Source organism: Panulirus ornatus, chromosome 28 (assembly GCF_036320965.1).
Source record: "Panulirus ornatus isolate Po-2019 chromosome 28, ASM3632096v1, whole genome shotgun sequence".
Lineage (NCBI taxonomy): Eukaryota > Metazoa > Arthropoda > Malacostraca > Decapoda > Palinuridae > Panulirus > Panulirus ornatus.
In genome coordinates, this window is record NC_092251.1 from 14,762,331 (window position 1) to 14,779,116 (window position 16,786).

Sequence of the window (16,786 nt, forward strand, 5' to 3'; positions counted from 1 at the left end):
GACATACAGGGTTTACAGACATACAGGGTTTACAGACATACAGGGTTTACAGACATACAGGATTTACAGACATACAGGGTTTACAGACATACAAGGTTTGCATACATACAAGGTTTACAGACATACAAGGTTTACATACATACAAGGTTTACATACATACAAGGTTTACAGACATACAGGGTTTACATACATACAAGGTTTACAGACATATAGGGTATACAGACATACAAGGTTTGCATACATACAAGGTTTACATACATACAAGGTTTACATACATACAAGGTTTACAGACATACAGGGTTTACAGACATACAGGGTTTACAGACATACAGGGTTTACATACATACAAGGTTTACAGACATATAGGGTATACAGACATACAAGGTTTGCATACATACAAGGTTTACATACATACAAGGTTTACATACATACAAGGTTTACAGACATACAGGGTTTACAGACATACAGGGTTTACAGACATACAAGGTTTACAGACATACAAGGTTTACAGACATACAAGGTTTGCATACATACAAGGTTTACATACATACAAGGTTTACATACATACAAGGTTTACATACATACAAGGTTTACAGACATATAGGGTATACAGACATAAAAGGTTTACAGACATGCAGTGTTAGACATAAAGGGTTTACCGACATACAGGGTTTACCGACATAAAAGGTTTATAGACATGCAGGGTTTACAGATATATAGGGTTTACAGACATACAGGGTTAGACATAAAGGGTTTACAGATATACAAGGTTTACCGACATAAAAGGTTTATAGACATTGTGTTTACAGACATACAGGATCTACAGACATACAGGGTTTACAGATATACAGGGTATACAGACATATAGGGTATACAAACATACAGGGATTACAGCCATAAAAGGTTTACAGACATACAGGGTTTACAGACATACAGTTCGTTCCCTTGCCTTATCATCTTACGGAACTCAAAAGTTCTAATAACACTACCAAAAGTAATATTAAGTTCTTCCTGAACTTTTCACGACTTATCTCAAGTTCTGGAGGGAGGTACGACAGACTGGCTTTTTTCAATTACATTTAATTTCTCTCGCGAACATTAATGTCTCCCTCTCTCTCTCCACCTCGGCTACTGTCACCAACATGCATGATGGCGTCAACCAACTGCATGACTCATACATCATGTATATTAGGAACCATCTACCATTACTCACATGTAGAGTTATAACACGTCACTTCTGCCTCTCTTCTGGTACGGCCACGAAGGGCGCGGCCATCTGCGTCGTCCGCATCTGGATGCTGCGAGGGTCGACGCCGGTCTTCAGCGACCAAGACAACCCGGCGTCTTTCGCTCCCTCACGGTTGACGAGGTAAGACATCGCAGTATGTTTATTGTGTCCACACCTCGTGACTCTCTCTCTCTCTCTCTCTCTCTCTCTCTCTCTCTCTCTCTCTCTCTCTCTCTCTCTCTCTCTCTCTCTCTCTCTCTCTCTCTCTCTCTCTCTCTCTCTCTCTCTCTCTCTCTCTCTCTCTCTCTCTCTCTCTCTCTCTCTCTCTCTCTCTCTCTCTCTCTCTCTCTGGGTGACAAACTAGAGGGAAGCTCTCATCTCTACCCCTCCTTGCTTCACGCATGCGTCATACAAACCTTCGTGTTCCTCTCCTCCATCTCGAGGTGTCCGTCATCTGTTCTAACAGGGACAAATGAACATCATTATATGATCTTCCCCAGAGCTCTGCGTCGTGCAGCAAGCCATATATGTGGAAGCTGGAGTTTTGCCTTCATTATTCTGAAGGAAGAGATGTATCGCGAAAGACCAGACGATCAGCTGGTTGGTTAGTTGGTTGGGCTGGAGGCCTCTCACCTGCCAGGGTTATTGAGGGCATCATCGTCAAGATCTGTAACACCTGAGTCATGTAACAGCTGAGTCATGTAACACCTGAGTCATGTGTCAACGATGATGTGATAACTGTAGACCTTCCACTATGTGTGTGTGTAGCACAGAGCCTGTACGAGGCCTACCAGCGTCTCACTCACTTTACGAGGAAACATTACAAGATTATCTTTCAGGAAGGAGAGAGTGTCTAGGAATATTTTCTTTTAGCTTTTAAGCATTTTTGTGAAGGAAATCGTTACGAAGAATGATTTCATTCTTTTTTTTTTCTAATGTGAAGGTATGTTTGATATCTGATTTTCAAACATGAACTGAATATTAGAAGTTGAAACCGATTATTAGAAGTTGAAACCAGAACTTAAGGTTAAACTCATCATTGGCTTCGGTCACTCGTAATTGATCAGCTTTATCATGTAATGTCGGATTATTGATCTTGCTACGAGCACTGGAACACAGTATCATACACTGTATACAAGCTACCAAAGCCGGGCTGCTGAAGATCAAGAAGTTTGTAAAACTAGGACAGTTGATACAGTCTTCCTCATCATAATGATCCTCCTACTTGATCACCAGACATACGAGATTTTCCTCACATCTAACAATGAGGAACCAAACCTTCGTATTTTTGCTCCTCCAGAGGTAAGGATAACATCAACTTTCTGGGCCAAGCGAGTTGACTGTGATTTTGCGAGGAATATATAAGGAGACGCCTGGCACCAACGAAGACTAGTATGAATCACACAATCCCTAAGCTACCCGTGTAAACGTATACACATCACTACTGTTCATTTATACATATGATAATATCAAACCTTCAGGTTTTCTAACTTACCCGCACAAAACATTACTCCTTCCCTCACATCATATATTACCTCCCCTCACACATCATCTACCTCCCCTCACACACCATCGACCTCCCCTCACATACCATCTACCTCCCCTCACATACCATCTACCTCCCCTCACACACCATCTACCTCCCCTCACATACCATCTACTTCATTTCATAACCCGCCCTTCACAACAATGTCTCCCCATCTGTCTCGCTCCTGTGGACCTGACTTATTCCTATGGACCAACCTCACTCCCGACACGCCCACGTGAAGCCTTCCTTCTTTCCTCTCCCACACAGACGTCCTCCGCTCCTCCACATCTTTCGCTCATTCCCCTCTTGCCTTACCCCTCTCCTCCTCCTCACCCACCCAGCACCAGCGGCAGTTAAGAGATCTCACCTCTGCCAAGCCGCTCCAGCAGCTCACACTTGTTTATCCAGACGCTCCTGGGCGTTCCTGCGTGTTGACCCTAAACGATCAAGTTTAAGAGGAAAATGGAAGTGGTCTGGTGCCTGTATCCTGAGGGCAATAGATGCACTATCTACTGAATATCACACAGATGGTGTGGATGGTGTATCTTAAGAGCTAGACATTGTAAACAATATGTGTCACAGGGATGGTAGGCAGTACAGCTCAATCATGTAAGAAATGGTCTTGTCAGCTTCACACTTCGAGCCATAGATGTCCCAAGATATACCTGTCTGAGGCAAGGGATCGTGACGACTGAAAGCCCAGGATCTGGGCTTCTGAGGATAACGTATATATAAAAAAAATTGGTATACAACTTTGGAAATGTATTGCATTAAGACAAGAAAATGAAGATGTCTTTCTTATGCTATGGGTATCACTTATACACTTAACACATCGGACGAACCATGATCTAGAATTTCCTTTGCCCCAAAATGATGTTTTCAATGACCTCCACGCACAGTTCCTGCACTCGGTAAGGTGAACTTTTCAAAAGTCTTCGACATATTTGGAATACCTGAGCGAGGAAAATCGTAATCTTGGCTCTGAGTTGAGAACTCGGGTGTCGTACGTAGCACAACACGTAGTTCAGTGGAGCACACAACCAACAGTGGATCGGCTTAGAACAATGGCTCGGGTTGGACAGTGGTGGCCACTCAGTAGGAGGTCCCGTATGAGGCATAAGTAAACCACCCAACCATCAACACAGCTGCAGTGTAAGTATTGCTTCTCCCCGCCAGCACAAGAACCAAGGGAAGATGAGGTGGTGGTAGAAGAAGAGGAAGAAGGAGGGACAGACGCTGGATTCCTGCCCGAAGGTAAGACTCTGGTGGTTGGGGACAGCCAAGTTAGGTATTGAGATCAGTTGTTTTCTAATTAGTATAGAAAAAACCAGGATGAGGGTGTCTTACCTTGGGGGCGGGGATAGGTGATGTAGTGGATAGGCTGGACGACATCTCACCTGGAGATGAGGTCAAACCCATAATGTACCTGAGTGCAGAGAGCAATGATGTCACCAAGTGTAGGAGTGAGGAGACGTTAGCCAAGTATATGGAGGCCATAGATGAAGTTAGGTCAGAAGGATGGAACCTTGTCGTATGTGGTATCCTGCCCACGAAGGTGGTCGGGGTCGGGCCGGTGGGGAGTGGCTGTCTTGGGCAAATGGTGACAACTCGAGGTCGGCGTCATACTGCAGGGGGAGGGGCGTCCCCTTCATGGACCAATGGAACTTCTTCTATAGCAGGGCTTCTATGTACGCTACGGAGGGACGTGCATTGGTCTAGGACGGGAGTTGTTCAGTTGCTAGTTGTTTGGTGAGGGAGGTTTCAGGGTTGTGTTTTGTACGTTCGGATGGTTTGGGTCAAGGAACGAGGGCCAGGGTCAGGGGTCAGGGACATAAATGCCGAGAAAAGCCTATTAAAGAAAGCGTCAAGAAATACAAGAAAAGAAAGGGAGGTAATATAAGTAATTATAAAGAACTTCACGTATATTATACACATTGTAAGAGTTTAAGAAAGAAGATGGGTCATTTGAGGGCGATAGTTAGCGAAAGATATTGTATGTTTAACTAAAACATCGATGAAGAAACAGATCTGTTGTCAGAGTTTTCTAATAATGGATACAAACTCTATACGACTAATGGGAAGGAGAGAAGAGGAGGTGAGGTAGCACTTTATATTAGGGATGATATTAAGCGCTGTAACACAAGTGACATTAAAGTAAGAAAAAATACAGAATCTATTTGTACTGAAAACAATGAAAACAATGAAAAGTTAATATTAGGAGCACCATACAGACACCTCTCCCAGATTAGATAGTCTGAGGGAGAAATCTTTGTGGGCAAGATAATACGAGAGATATTGAGTCAGTGGAATTCATGGAGACAGTCCAAGATTGTTCTGTAATTTTACAGAAATCCCACCAACCAAGGTAATGGATGAATGGAATAAGTAAATGTGCTCAAAATTACAAGAGTAATGTTATTCGAGCATACGTGAGGAAAGCGATCAAGGTGCGTTCAACCTGACAACTTCTACACCAAGAACTTCGACGTGTCTGGCAAATGTTGATTAACAAAGGATATTCAGACACTGAATTTGATGCCATTATGAGCAGCATGCTTGAGCAATATCTCGTGGCAAACAGACGACCTTAACGTGACAGCATCAAAGTTTACTACAGGAAGACATTTACGACAACATATCGCAAGGACGAGAAGGTCTTGCTATAATCTTATTGTGGCCAGAAACTTCAAAGCAATTGATGAAGACAAAGATATCAGTCTGATGATACATTACAACAATCGAAATACATGTTCGCTCGTCATGAACAAGAATAAGACAGGTCGCTCTGGAAGTTTGAATCTTACAGATGTGGTATATGAGGACCGATGTAATATTGGGGACTGTCAACCTCACCACATAAACTAAATTGGACGTATGACCATGAGTCACCATCTCTCGCTCTACTTACAAGAAGGTGGAATCAAACATCATGAACAAAAGCATGGAACAAGACAAACGAGGGAGATTATAGTGAATAACACCAAAATCATTACCAGTTGCAGTGATCAGAGGAGACGACAGATATTAGAAGACATTCACATTAGAGAGCCAGCATCTGTCATCAACATCCAGACAAACATGACCACCGCCATGCAGCTCTTTGACGGCCAGCCAATACGACGTAGACGGATGGGACACGTCATTGACCCGCCAAATGCAGGAAGTTATGGGATATAAAGATAAACAGATTTGATATTATGAAACAAATAGAACAATCAAAAGTAAACCAGAGTCCTGGGCCAGATGGTATCCATGCGAGGGTCTTGAAAGAATGTACGCAGGAGGTGAGTGTTCCGCATCTAAACGTGTTTAAACAGTCTCTGGAATCTGACGTAGTTCCTAAGCAATGGAGGACAGCAAATGTTGTTCCCGTCCTTTAGAGAGCGAACAGATCCATTGCCTCTAATTATCGTCCTATCAGCTTGACATCCATATGGGAGGAACTCAACCATTCCCTCGGGTGAATGTTGAAATCCCCGAAGTAGAGCATCTCGACCTGTGGGTGAGAGGATGTCAGAGTCATAGTTGAAGAAGGATATACAACTTAGAGAATTAGGAGACCAATAGTCGAAATAGGAAAAGTGTGGCAGTAGGGAGACAGACCTTGAGGCACATAACATCAAAGTTTGGGGGCTCAAGGTCCTTGAGGTGTGCAACAGATGTGTTGATGTTTGGAAGAAGCACAAACAACACATTTGAACCGGAATCGTGAGTGAGTGTTATAGTTAGATATGGAAAAAGGACTAATGAGAATATTATTGGAGAACTGTGTCTCAGAGAGAAGTAAGATACTAGGAGACGTTACGAGACAGATAGTGGTCAACTGAGATGTTACTAGAGAGACCACAAATGTTGGTACAGTGAAGAGAAAAAGAGGAAGGTCTGACGGAGAGGGAATGGTCGAGGAAGGGGCCGGTACTACTACTGCCAGATCCCTCCCTCTCATTGGCAGGAGAGTCAGGCAGAAACCCGGAGATTCTTAGTACCCCATGATGCCGGGGACGAGGGGCCATGGGTCTGACGGACTCTGTCATGGTGATACTTATAAATGCTTGAGTGGACAGGAACAGGCAAGATTACTTACGTGAAAAAAATAATGATAATAACAAGGTTTGATTAGGTGTATGGTGCTTGTAGGAAGAAGATGGTAGGACTAGCCCGGTAGTCTTATTTTGATGAGACAGAAAGTAAGAGCAGCAATCCTGACATGGAGAGTGTGAGATGGTTCCGGCCACCACTTGAACGTTCCTCAGTCAGGATGATAGTACCAACCTGGGCGGCTGTTGTCAACAACCCACCATCTCATGGGTCGACCCAAGGGTAGGGGACGGGATGATCCTTGAGTTAGTTGGGATAATGTGAGAGGCCAATACACTAGCACCTGAGCCCTCCCTCTCACTGGTGGCAGAGTCACACAGTAAAGTGTATTCAGAGGAGTCTGCCTTAAATTTGCATGTGTCATGGAAGGGGCCATTACTCTGTTACCTGAGCCTTCCCTCATTTCTGGCAGCAGAGTCACACAGAAATATATGTGTTACTGACGACACGTAGCGCGAGTGAGTTTGACACAAAAACGTTCTGCAGACCCTCAGATAAGATCAACGATCAGAACAAATCTGAAAACTTTATGATCTCGGTGACGTCGACCGCAAGAACTAATAGGCAACAAAAAAAAAATTGAACACAATTTTTTTAACTGCATTCCTGACCATGACCCATTCACGGGGATTTCAACATTCACCAAAGGGAATGGTTGAGTTCCTCCCATACGGATGTCAAGCTGATAGGACGATAATTAGAGGTCGAGCGCATAGGTTCGAATCCTGGTTGCGGCAGTCGGTCCACAGTCAACCCAGCTGTTCATATTTTGGAATTTTCAAAACAAAATTACTAAGGGATATCTTACCCTCTAAGGCAGTTTGGTTTAGGTATGTAGATGATATTTGTCAAAAGAAGAAAACATATAAGAAATTAAAATCAATAGGAACCGATGAAAATCGCCGGGAATTAATAAAATCCTAAAAGAGTGTAAGAAGGTCATAAGACAGAGTAAACGCGAGGAAGAAAAAAGAATTTCCTTGAAATTAAGAATAACCCAAAGGAATTCTTCAAATATATAAGACAAAGGGAGACGGTAAAAGAAGGAATTGGACCATTACGAAACGAACATGACACACTAACTATTGACGACAAGGAAATGGTTACCATACTAAATTATTCTTTTAACTCCGTATTCACAATTGAAGAAACATCTCGAATACCGCAACCAATGAGGATGTGTCAAGGATCTGATAAAGAAGAGTTGAAGGTTAGAGAAATAAAGAGTTTTGAAGTACTTAAATACCTGCACCAATTAAATCCTAACAAATCCAACGGCTCATATAACTTAGCCCAAAAATTTTGAAAAGAGCTCAGTAGACACCAAATGTTACTCCTATATATATAAAAAAAAGAGACAAATAGTGTACCTTGAACTACTGCCCAATTAGCCTTACGTCAGTGTTAGGTGAAATGATGGAAAAAATAATACGAAATAAAACTGTCACGTTTGCAGAACACAAAATCATATCGGACAACCAACACAGTTTCCGCACCAGAAGATCCTGCTTGACTTTGCTAGAATTTTTCAATGTTATCTATCAGAACTGAGACGAAAAATTACCGTCTGATGTCGTATATTCAGATTTCCAAAAGGCTTTCGATAGAGAACCTCACAAGAGACTTTTACATAAACTCAAAACACACGGAATCAATGAAGAAGAGACAGGCGAAGCCTCAGACTGGTTAGACGTAACGAGTGGTGTGCAACAGGGGTCGGTCCTAGGCCCAATTCTTTTCATGATATACATTGATGACCTAGAACTCGGTCTCATATCTAAGATCTGATTTGCTGACGACACTAAACTAGGAGGCAAAGCTGTAAACAGGCGGGACTGCGAGATGATTCAAAAGAAATCTTAACTCCTTAGCAGAGTGGTCAGACAGATGGCAAATGAAGTCTAATGTAGACAAGTGCAAAGTTATGCAATTTGGAGACAAGAATATACGTTACGACTATTCGGGGACTCTCTAACTAAAGTAAATGAAGAAGAGGACCTTGGAGTTGTCATTAGCAACAATCTGAAGTACACTAAACAGTGTCAAGCAACAAGTAAATAAGTCAACCAAATGTTAGGTTTCATAGCCAGGGACATGATTACAAGACACCAGAAACAATTCTCACTCTTTATATTTCTCTAGTAAGACCACAACTTGAATATTCAGCCCAGTTTTGGTCCCCAGATTATGAAACAGACGAGGAAAAATTAGAACAAGTACAAAGAATCGCGACAAAATTGATTCCATCCCTTAGAATTCTGACATACGAAGGGGGGCTAAAATGATTGGATCTCTTCTCCCTTAGAAAAAAAAAAAAAAAAAGCAGACTTCGCGGCGACTTAATCAAAGTGTTCAAAATTCTGAACATGTTCGTAAATCAAATTATGAATATCTTTTCAAAATACAAGAAAATACGGTTACCAGGACAAATGGAATAAAACCCAAAGATGTAGTATGGACGTGGGAAGAAGCCTCTTTTCCCATAGGTGCGTTGAACACTGGAATAAGTTACCGTCAGACGTAGTGAATACTAAGATTATAAATACCTTCCAAAGTCGATTAGACAAATATTTCATAAATTCAGGTAAACTCTGAGAAAAACGCCAGAAATATACTGTATAAACGACAGTGTTAACGGGGACACTAGAAGGCTAATGTGCAGCAGCGGGGAGTCGGTGATAGTTTAAAAAGATGCAACGCGGAATTGCCTTTTCTTGTTAGATATTTTTTTCTTAACCAGACAACCCAGTCGTGGGCCAATCAGGACTCTTGTTGTCTGTCTTTTTTCATGTAAACTCATGTAAACAAACGAAAAATCACAAACATTTTTCCCTTTACTTAACAATGTAGTACCTTCCATCAGCTTTACTGTAGAGGTGGAAAATAATTGTATACTACCATTTCTAGATTGCATGATTAATAGTGGTAGAAACGATTAAGTTTAGCATATACAGAAAACCCTCCAATTTTTGTTCATATATTCATTATTACTCAGCTCTATATGAGAGAGATTAATTATCATTCCAGTTGATGTTCCCTTAGGCATTACGTACTTGCAGTCCGGAATTCATTGATGATGAGTTTGAGAAGATATGTTTTATTGGATCCAAGTTAAAGTATCCTAGACATTTCACTGATAGATCCCTTAAGTTGGCAAAGAAATCATTTTATAGAGTTAAACCCAAGAATGTTTTAGTTCTCCCATTTAGTGATAACTTTACAATACTTCCCAGCTTGCTTCAAACCTCTAATATTAATGTAACCTTCAGCAATAACACTACTATAAAGAATATCTCAATCGAGAGATGCTGAGGAGAACATGAGACAAGTGAGGTTGCACGGGCGTGAGGCTTTGACATATCTGAGGGGATTTTTGGAATGGTCCGCACTTACTTGAGTACAGAACAGCCAAGTGGACTCAGTAACCCGCTTTATCTGAGTGTTTGGAGGTTGCCTTCAGCAGGAACCTAAGTTGTGTAGACTTGAAGACAAATTACACGGCCGTGTTCAACGGCCACATGAAGGTGTGTGGGAGTTCGCTAATTCACTGTTGGAGATCGAGACGAAAATGCAGTTAGTGAGGTGCAAAAGGGAGGAGGACAGGAGGTGGTTCTGTAGGAATCTGAGAGACAGACGGAGCATCCAGAGGTGCAGTGGCAATTATTGGTCAGGCGGGCAGCAGACAAAGTGGATGAGGTAGAACAGATTCGCAAAGAAAGAGTTGAACTGAGAGGATGGAAGCGGCCAGAATGGGTTGTGAGGAGGTTCCTCCAGTTCGGCCCCATGTTCTCTGTGTGGTCAGCAAGGTCATTTAGACTTTCATTGTGGCAGGTTTGGTTAAGGTGTGGCTCTGCAGAAGTCGGAAAATGGGCAGCCTTGAGGAAGAAGGGTCGGACCTCAAGGTCTACGCCAGGCCCAACGTCGATTCGAAGTGTGAGGAGTGTGAGGTTGGGTGCTGAGGAAATAGACGATGAGAGGAACGATAAGGTTTAATTGTTTGGAAAAAAACAAGTTTGTGGTGGCTGTAAATGGTGCTCAAGGGGAAGTAGTGGCTGATTCACGAACAGAGGTTAGCTTGGTGACGGAGGAGTGGTATACCCGACATCTTTTACCCAAACGAGTGGTAGTGAGGAAGCTGGACCTTCAGATTATGGATGCAAACAAACTGGGAATCCCTTGTTTGAGATATGCGCAGGTGGACTTGGCAGTGGAGGAGAAGGTGATTGGGGATTGTGGATGGTTTATGAAGTGGGCAGCCGGGATTCGGTTGTCAGTACTGGTGGGTATTACTATTACTGTGCTGGCATAGTTGGTGCACAGTTGGCGAAGCTCTGTGGCCAGTTGGCGGCCAGAGTGCATGTTGGGAGTCCATGTGGCCGAGGACCAACTGGATAAACTGTTGCACCGGTACCATAAAAGTGTGTTTGCGGAGGATGAGCAGGAGTCGAGGTGTACTACTGGTGTGGAGCCCGAGGTACACTTGACGGGTAATGTGCTCATGCTGCTGCCTTACCGACATATTCATCCTAAATGTATGACGGAGGTGAAGGTTCATATCAAAGGGCTATTGGAACAAGGAGTGATTGAGGAGACTGTGAGTCCACATGCAGCTCCATTTGTGCTGGTGAGGGGAAAACATGGCCCACGGAGGCTGTGAGTTGATTACAGGGGAAAAGATGGCTCACGGAGGCTGTGCGTTGATTACAGGGAGTTAGGTAAGGTCATTTTGAAGGATGCCTTAATAGTGCCCGGGATCCAAGACGGGTTGGATGCCTTGGCTGAGGCAAGGTACTTTTCCTTCTTTGATTTGGCTGTCGGGCACCACCATATTAGGGTTCAGACCGAAGATCGTGCTAACACTGCTTTTGTGACATCCTTTGGGCCCTACCAGTATGTAAGCTGTCCCATAGGACTGACCAATAGCCCAGCCACCTTTCAACGGTTCATGGAATATGTCTTTTATTGATCGCATTGTTGTCACCCGGTTAGTGTGCCTTGATGATTTGTTCAGTATTTTTCATGAGTGTTGGGGAAGCACTTGGACTGACTGAAGATGGTGTTCAAGCTCTTGAGGAAACATGGGTTAAAGCTGAAGGGATATAAGTGTCACATTCTGACGCCACAAGTAATATATCAACACGACTTAGAAAAATTCAGGCAGTCCAGGAATGGCCCAACCCATGCACAGTGAAGGACGTTAGGGCATTTGGAGCATTTTGTTCTTCTACAGGAGATTTATTGAGGAGTTTGCTAAGGTGGCTGCACCATTGCATGCGCTAATGAGTGGAGACTCAAAGGCAGATGTTACCAAGTATTGGAGTGACACAGAGGCCAGAGCTTTTGCTCATTTAAAGGAAAAGTTGACACGTGCACCAGGGATTAGAGGCAGTTCTATCGCAGGAACATGATGGGAAGTTGTATCCACTAGCTTTTGTGAGCTGGAGTTAAGGAGGTCGGAACGAAATATCAGCAATTACAGCTCCAGGAAGTTGGAATTGTTGACTTGGAGTGGATAGTGACAGAGCAGTTCAAACATTATTTGGCAGAAGGACAGTTTGGTGTGCAATCCATTGACACAACTGCACATTGCCAAGCTGGGGGCTGTGGAGAGCAGGTGGCTGAGAGATTTGAACCAGTTCACCTTTGAAGTTAAGTATCGGCGGGACAAGGAAAATCCCAACGCTGATGAGTTGTCCTGGAGGACTCATAAACTGGTAACGGAAAAGGGAGAGGAGTTGGGAGGGATATGTGAGAACACCCAGGAGGCGGTAGAACATAAAGGAGTAGCATGGATGAAGCTGTGAGGCAGAGTGGGCGAGGAGGAGATGAGGGATGCACAGAAGTCGTGTCCAGGACTGGGTAAACGTTGGATGCAAATGACTGGGAAGCTACATCGTCGAGAAATAAAAGAGCTGCTGCAGACGGATGAATTGAGACAAAATGAACGGAGGACGTGGAGAGCGGTGTTGCCAGTGGATCAGAGGAGGAAGGTGATACAAGGGGCCCACGGTGACTGGGGCCATCAGGGGATCGTTAGGACCACAACGTTGTTAACGAAGAGGTTTGCATGGCCGGGATCGCATGAGGACATCAAAAAGTATGGGGCTAGATGTAAGACGTGTGTAATGGCAAAAGAGGAGGATCCCGGTGCAAGTACTAGGCTGGGGGCTGAGGAAGCTAGGAAGCCTTGGGAAGTGTTGACTGTAGATTTCAGTGCTAGAACCGGCTAGAGATGGGAGGGAGAATGTGTTAGTGGTGACTGATGTGTTTAGCAAATTGGCCTTAGCTTTCCCAACCAAGAATCAGAAGACATGTACACTGGCAAGAATATTGGTAGAAGAGATATTTGATAGGTTCGGTTCCCTAGAGAGGATCAACAGTGATGAGGGTCGGAATTTTGAGGGGCAGTTGGTGGAGCAGCTCTGCAAGTGCTATCGGGTTAAGAAATCTCGAACGACTCTATACCACCCACAAGGGAATGGTGTTTGCGAACGCTCCCACAAGACTTTGCATGGGATGTTGGATAACTTGAGTAGGGAACAGCGGAAACAGTGACCAAGGTACTTGTCCACTTGCTGACGGCTATTTGTGACAGGATTTTCACCCCACTATCTGGTGTTTGGAGTTGAGCCTCATTTGCCCTTAGGAAGGTTCATGATGAATGTAGACGAAGTTACTAGTCACACACCACCAGTGGGCGAGGGAGCTCCAGAATAAACAGCAGGCTGCTTGGAAAGCTACTACGGAGGACATGCGTCAAAATATGGTGGTGAATCGGGAAAAAAGGTAGTAGCAGGGTAGAGCAGCGCCTTTGCAAGTGGTGCAACAGGTATTGCTTAGGGACCACTCACTGTTGGGTAGGAATAAGATACATCCTAGATTTTCAGCAGAGGTTTGGGTAGTCGTGGAGGTGTTAGATGGGATCAGCGGGTGTATAAGGTGAGATTGAAGGAGAGGGTCATGAGGAGTTCTGCACCGCAGCAACTTGCGTCCATGGCGGTAGGGTGACAGCCCTGGGCTACAAGGTCAAAGTGGACAAGAAGAGTCGGGCCACGAAGGGGAAGGCCGAGGGGAGGAAAAGGTAGAAATGCCGGATATGGCTGAAGTGTTGCGGAGATTTGTTTTGGATCTGTTGGCACCTGCCGAGGAGGAACCGGAAGGGAAATTGACAGAGATAGAGTTAGGGCGCGAGGAGTCAAGACAGGGAACACTAGAGGAGGGGGAAGAGCCGAGTGAAAAAAGATAGAAGGGGAGCAGATGAGAGGGAAGCAAAGGAGACAACTCGACTGAGGCGTTCTCGAAGGATTGCCCATCAGGCGGGGAAGGAAGGCTCAAGATGCGTGGTCTGCGAGGGATGTGCACGTGGGGGCAGGCGCAAAGTTTGAGGGCGTGAATGTGAGGATTTGAATTTAGCGCGCTGGCTGGAGGCTCAGTGGCTAGCTGCAGGGGGCACCAGTCGACGCCTCGGGCAGGCTGGAACGGTCATGTTGACGCAGGTGTCTGTAATGGATGATACTCCTCGATGTTGGGGTCGCGAGAACGGGACTCTGCCGGGTTTGCAGGTATGTCGATGCTGTCAGTGTTAAGTGCGTGATGCAGGGAAGGACATAAGTTGTGCTGATGATTAAGTAGGGAAGTCTGTTAGTAACGAAAATCGGGGTTGCAGGCGTGGCAGGGAAGGTGTTTTTGCCAGCCGATCGCATCACCCTCCCAGTTCGACTGGCCTGTGCTATATTCCAAACCGGCTATCACCCTCCATGGGTGCCTGGTGGTGCGGAAGGGCTGGAGATGGTGTATGGTAGAGGTCCGCTGCGCCAGGTGGTTACGGATAAACAGTATCCCATCCATGGCGGGACGGCAAGACTACCGCAGCTGGTGCAGCTGAGTGCATGGTGTGACAACTCACGGTGTGTGGGATGGTGGTAGCATGCCTTGTGCATGAGAGGTTCCCTGAGTGGACCAAGTAATATGACTCAGGTAATCTCGTATGGTCACCAGATCGTGGGTGGTGTGAGCCGAGTGGGGAGAGGCCTGAGAGGGGCTGTGTTGGGAGAAGATCCCGGCAGTGCTGTGATAAGTACATGTTGCTAGCACTGACTTATGTGCTGTATGGGATTGTCTTACGTGAGCAATTAGGGTCACGTGTTTCTGTTTGTAGTTAATTTTCGCACTATATATAAATGACTTATGTGAGCAATTAAGGTGAAGGGTTTTGTTGTTTGGTGTCAGTTTTCTTACTGATGTAGTATTGGCAAAGGTTGTAAATTTAGATTTTGTAAGGCCTACCCATTGTTTGTGCACCCCAGCCGGAGATTCGAGCAGTAATAAGAGGACAATAGTAGTGGTTTTACTGTATTGAATGCTAAAAGTGAGTTGTAAGGAAGAGGGAAGCGTAAGCCCAGATGTACACACACACACACACACACACATATTATATATATATATATATATATATATATATATATATATATATATATATATATATATATATATATAGTATCCCTGGGGATAGGGGAGAAAGAATACTTCCCACGTATTCCCTGCGTGTCGTAGAAGGCGACTACAAGGGTAGGGAGCGGGGGGCTGGAAATCCTCCCCTCTCGTTTTTTTTTTTTTTTTAATTTTCCAAAAGAAGGAACAGAGAATTCGGCCAGGTGAGGGTATTCCCTCCAAGGCCCAGTCCTCTGTTCTTAACGCTACCTCGCTAATGCGGGAAATGGCGAATAGTTTGAAAGAAAAAAAAAAAAAAAAATATATATATATATATATATATATATATATATATATATATATATATATATATATATGTATGTATATATATATTTTTTTTTTTGCTTTGTCGCTGTCTCCCGCGTTTGCGAGGTAGCGCAAGGAAACAGACGAAAGAAATGGCCCAACCCACCCCCATACACATGTATATACACACGTCCACACACGCAAATATACATACCTACACACCTTTCCATGGTTTACCCCAGACGCTTCACATGCCTTGATTCAATCCACTGACAGCACGTCAACCCCGGTATACCACATCGCTCCAATTCACTCTATTCCTTGCCCTCCTTTCACCCTCCTGCATGCTCAGGCCCCGATCACACAAAATCTTTTTCACTCCATCTTTCCACCTCCAATTTGGTCTCCCTCTTCTCCTCGTTCCCTCCACCTCCGACACATATATTCTCTTGTTCAATCTTTCCTCACTCATTCTCTCCATGTGCCCGAACCATTTCAAAACACCCTCTTCTGCTCTCTCAACCACGCTCTTTTTATTTCCACACATCTCTCTTACCCTTACGTTACTTACTCGATCAAACCACCTCACACCACACATTGTCCTCAAACATCTCATTTCCAGCACATCCATCCTCCTGCGCACAACTCTATCCATAGCCCACACCTCGCAACCATACAACATTGTTGGAACCACTATTCCTTCAAACATACCCATTTTTGCTTTCCGAGATAATGTTCTCGACTTCCACACATTTTTCAAGGCTCCCAGAATTTTCGCCCCCTCCCCCACCCTATGATCCACTTCCGATTCCATGGTTCCATCCGCTGCCAGATCCACTCCCAGATATCTAAAACACTTCACTTCCTCCAGTTTTTCTCCATTCAAACTCACCTCCCAATTGACTTGACCCTCAACCCTACTGTACCTAATAACCTTGCTCTTATTCATATTTACTCTTAACTTTCTTCTCTCACACACTTTACCAAACTCAGTCACCAGCTTCTGCATTTTCTCACATGAATCAGCCACCAGCGCTGTATCATCAGCGAACAACAACTGACTCACTTCCCAAGCTCTCTCATCCCCAACAGACTTCATACTTGCCCCTCTTTCCAAAACTCTTGCATTCACCTCCCTAACCACCCCATCCATAAACAAATTAAACAACCATGGAGACATCACACACCCCTGCCGC

General features: G+C 44.3%; 1 pseudogene; it reads left to right on the forward strand.

Moving 5' to 3' along the window:
• Positions 1–16,786, forward strand: part of LOC139757743 (protein O-mannosyl-transferase TMTC1-like) — a 390,520-nt pseudogene that overhangs the window by 176,997 nt on the left and 196,737 nt on the right.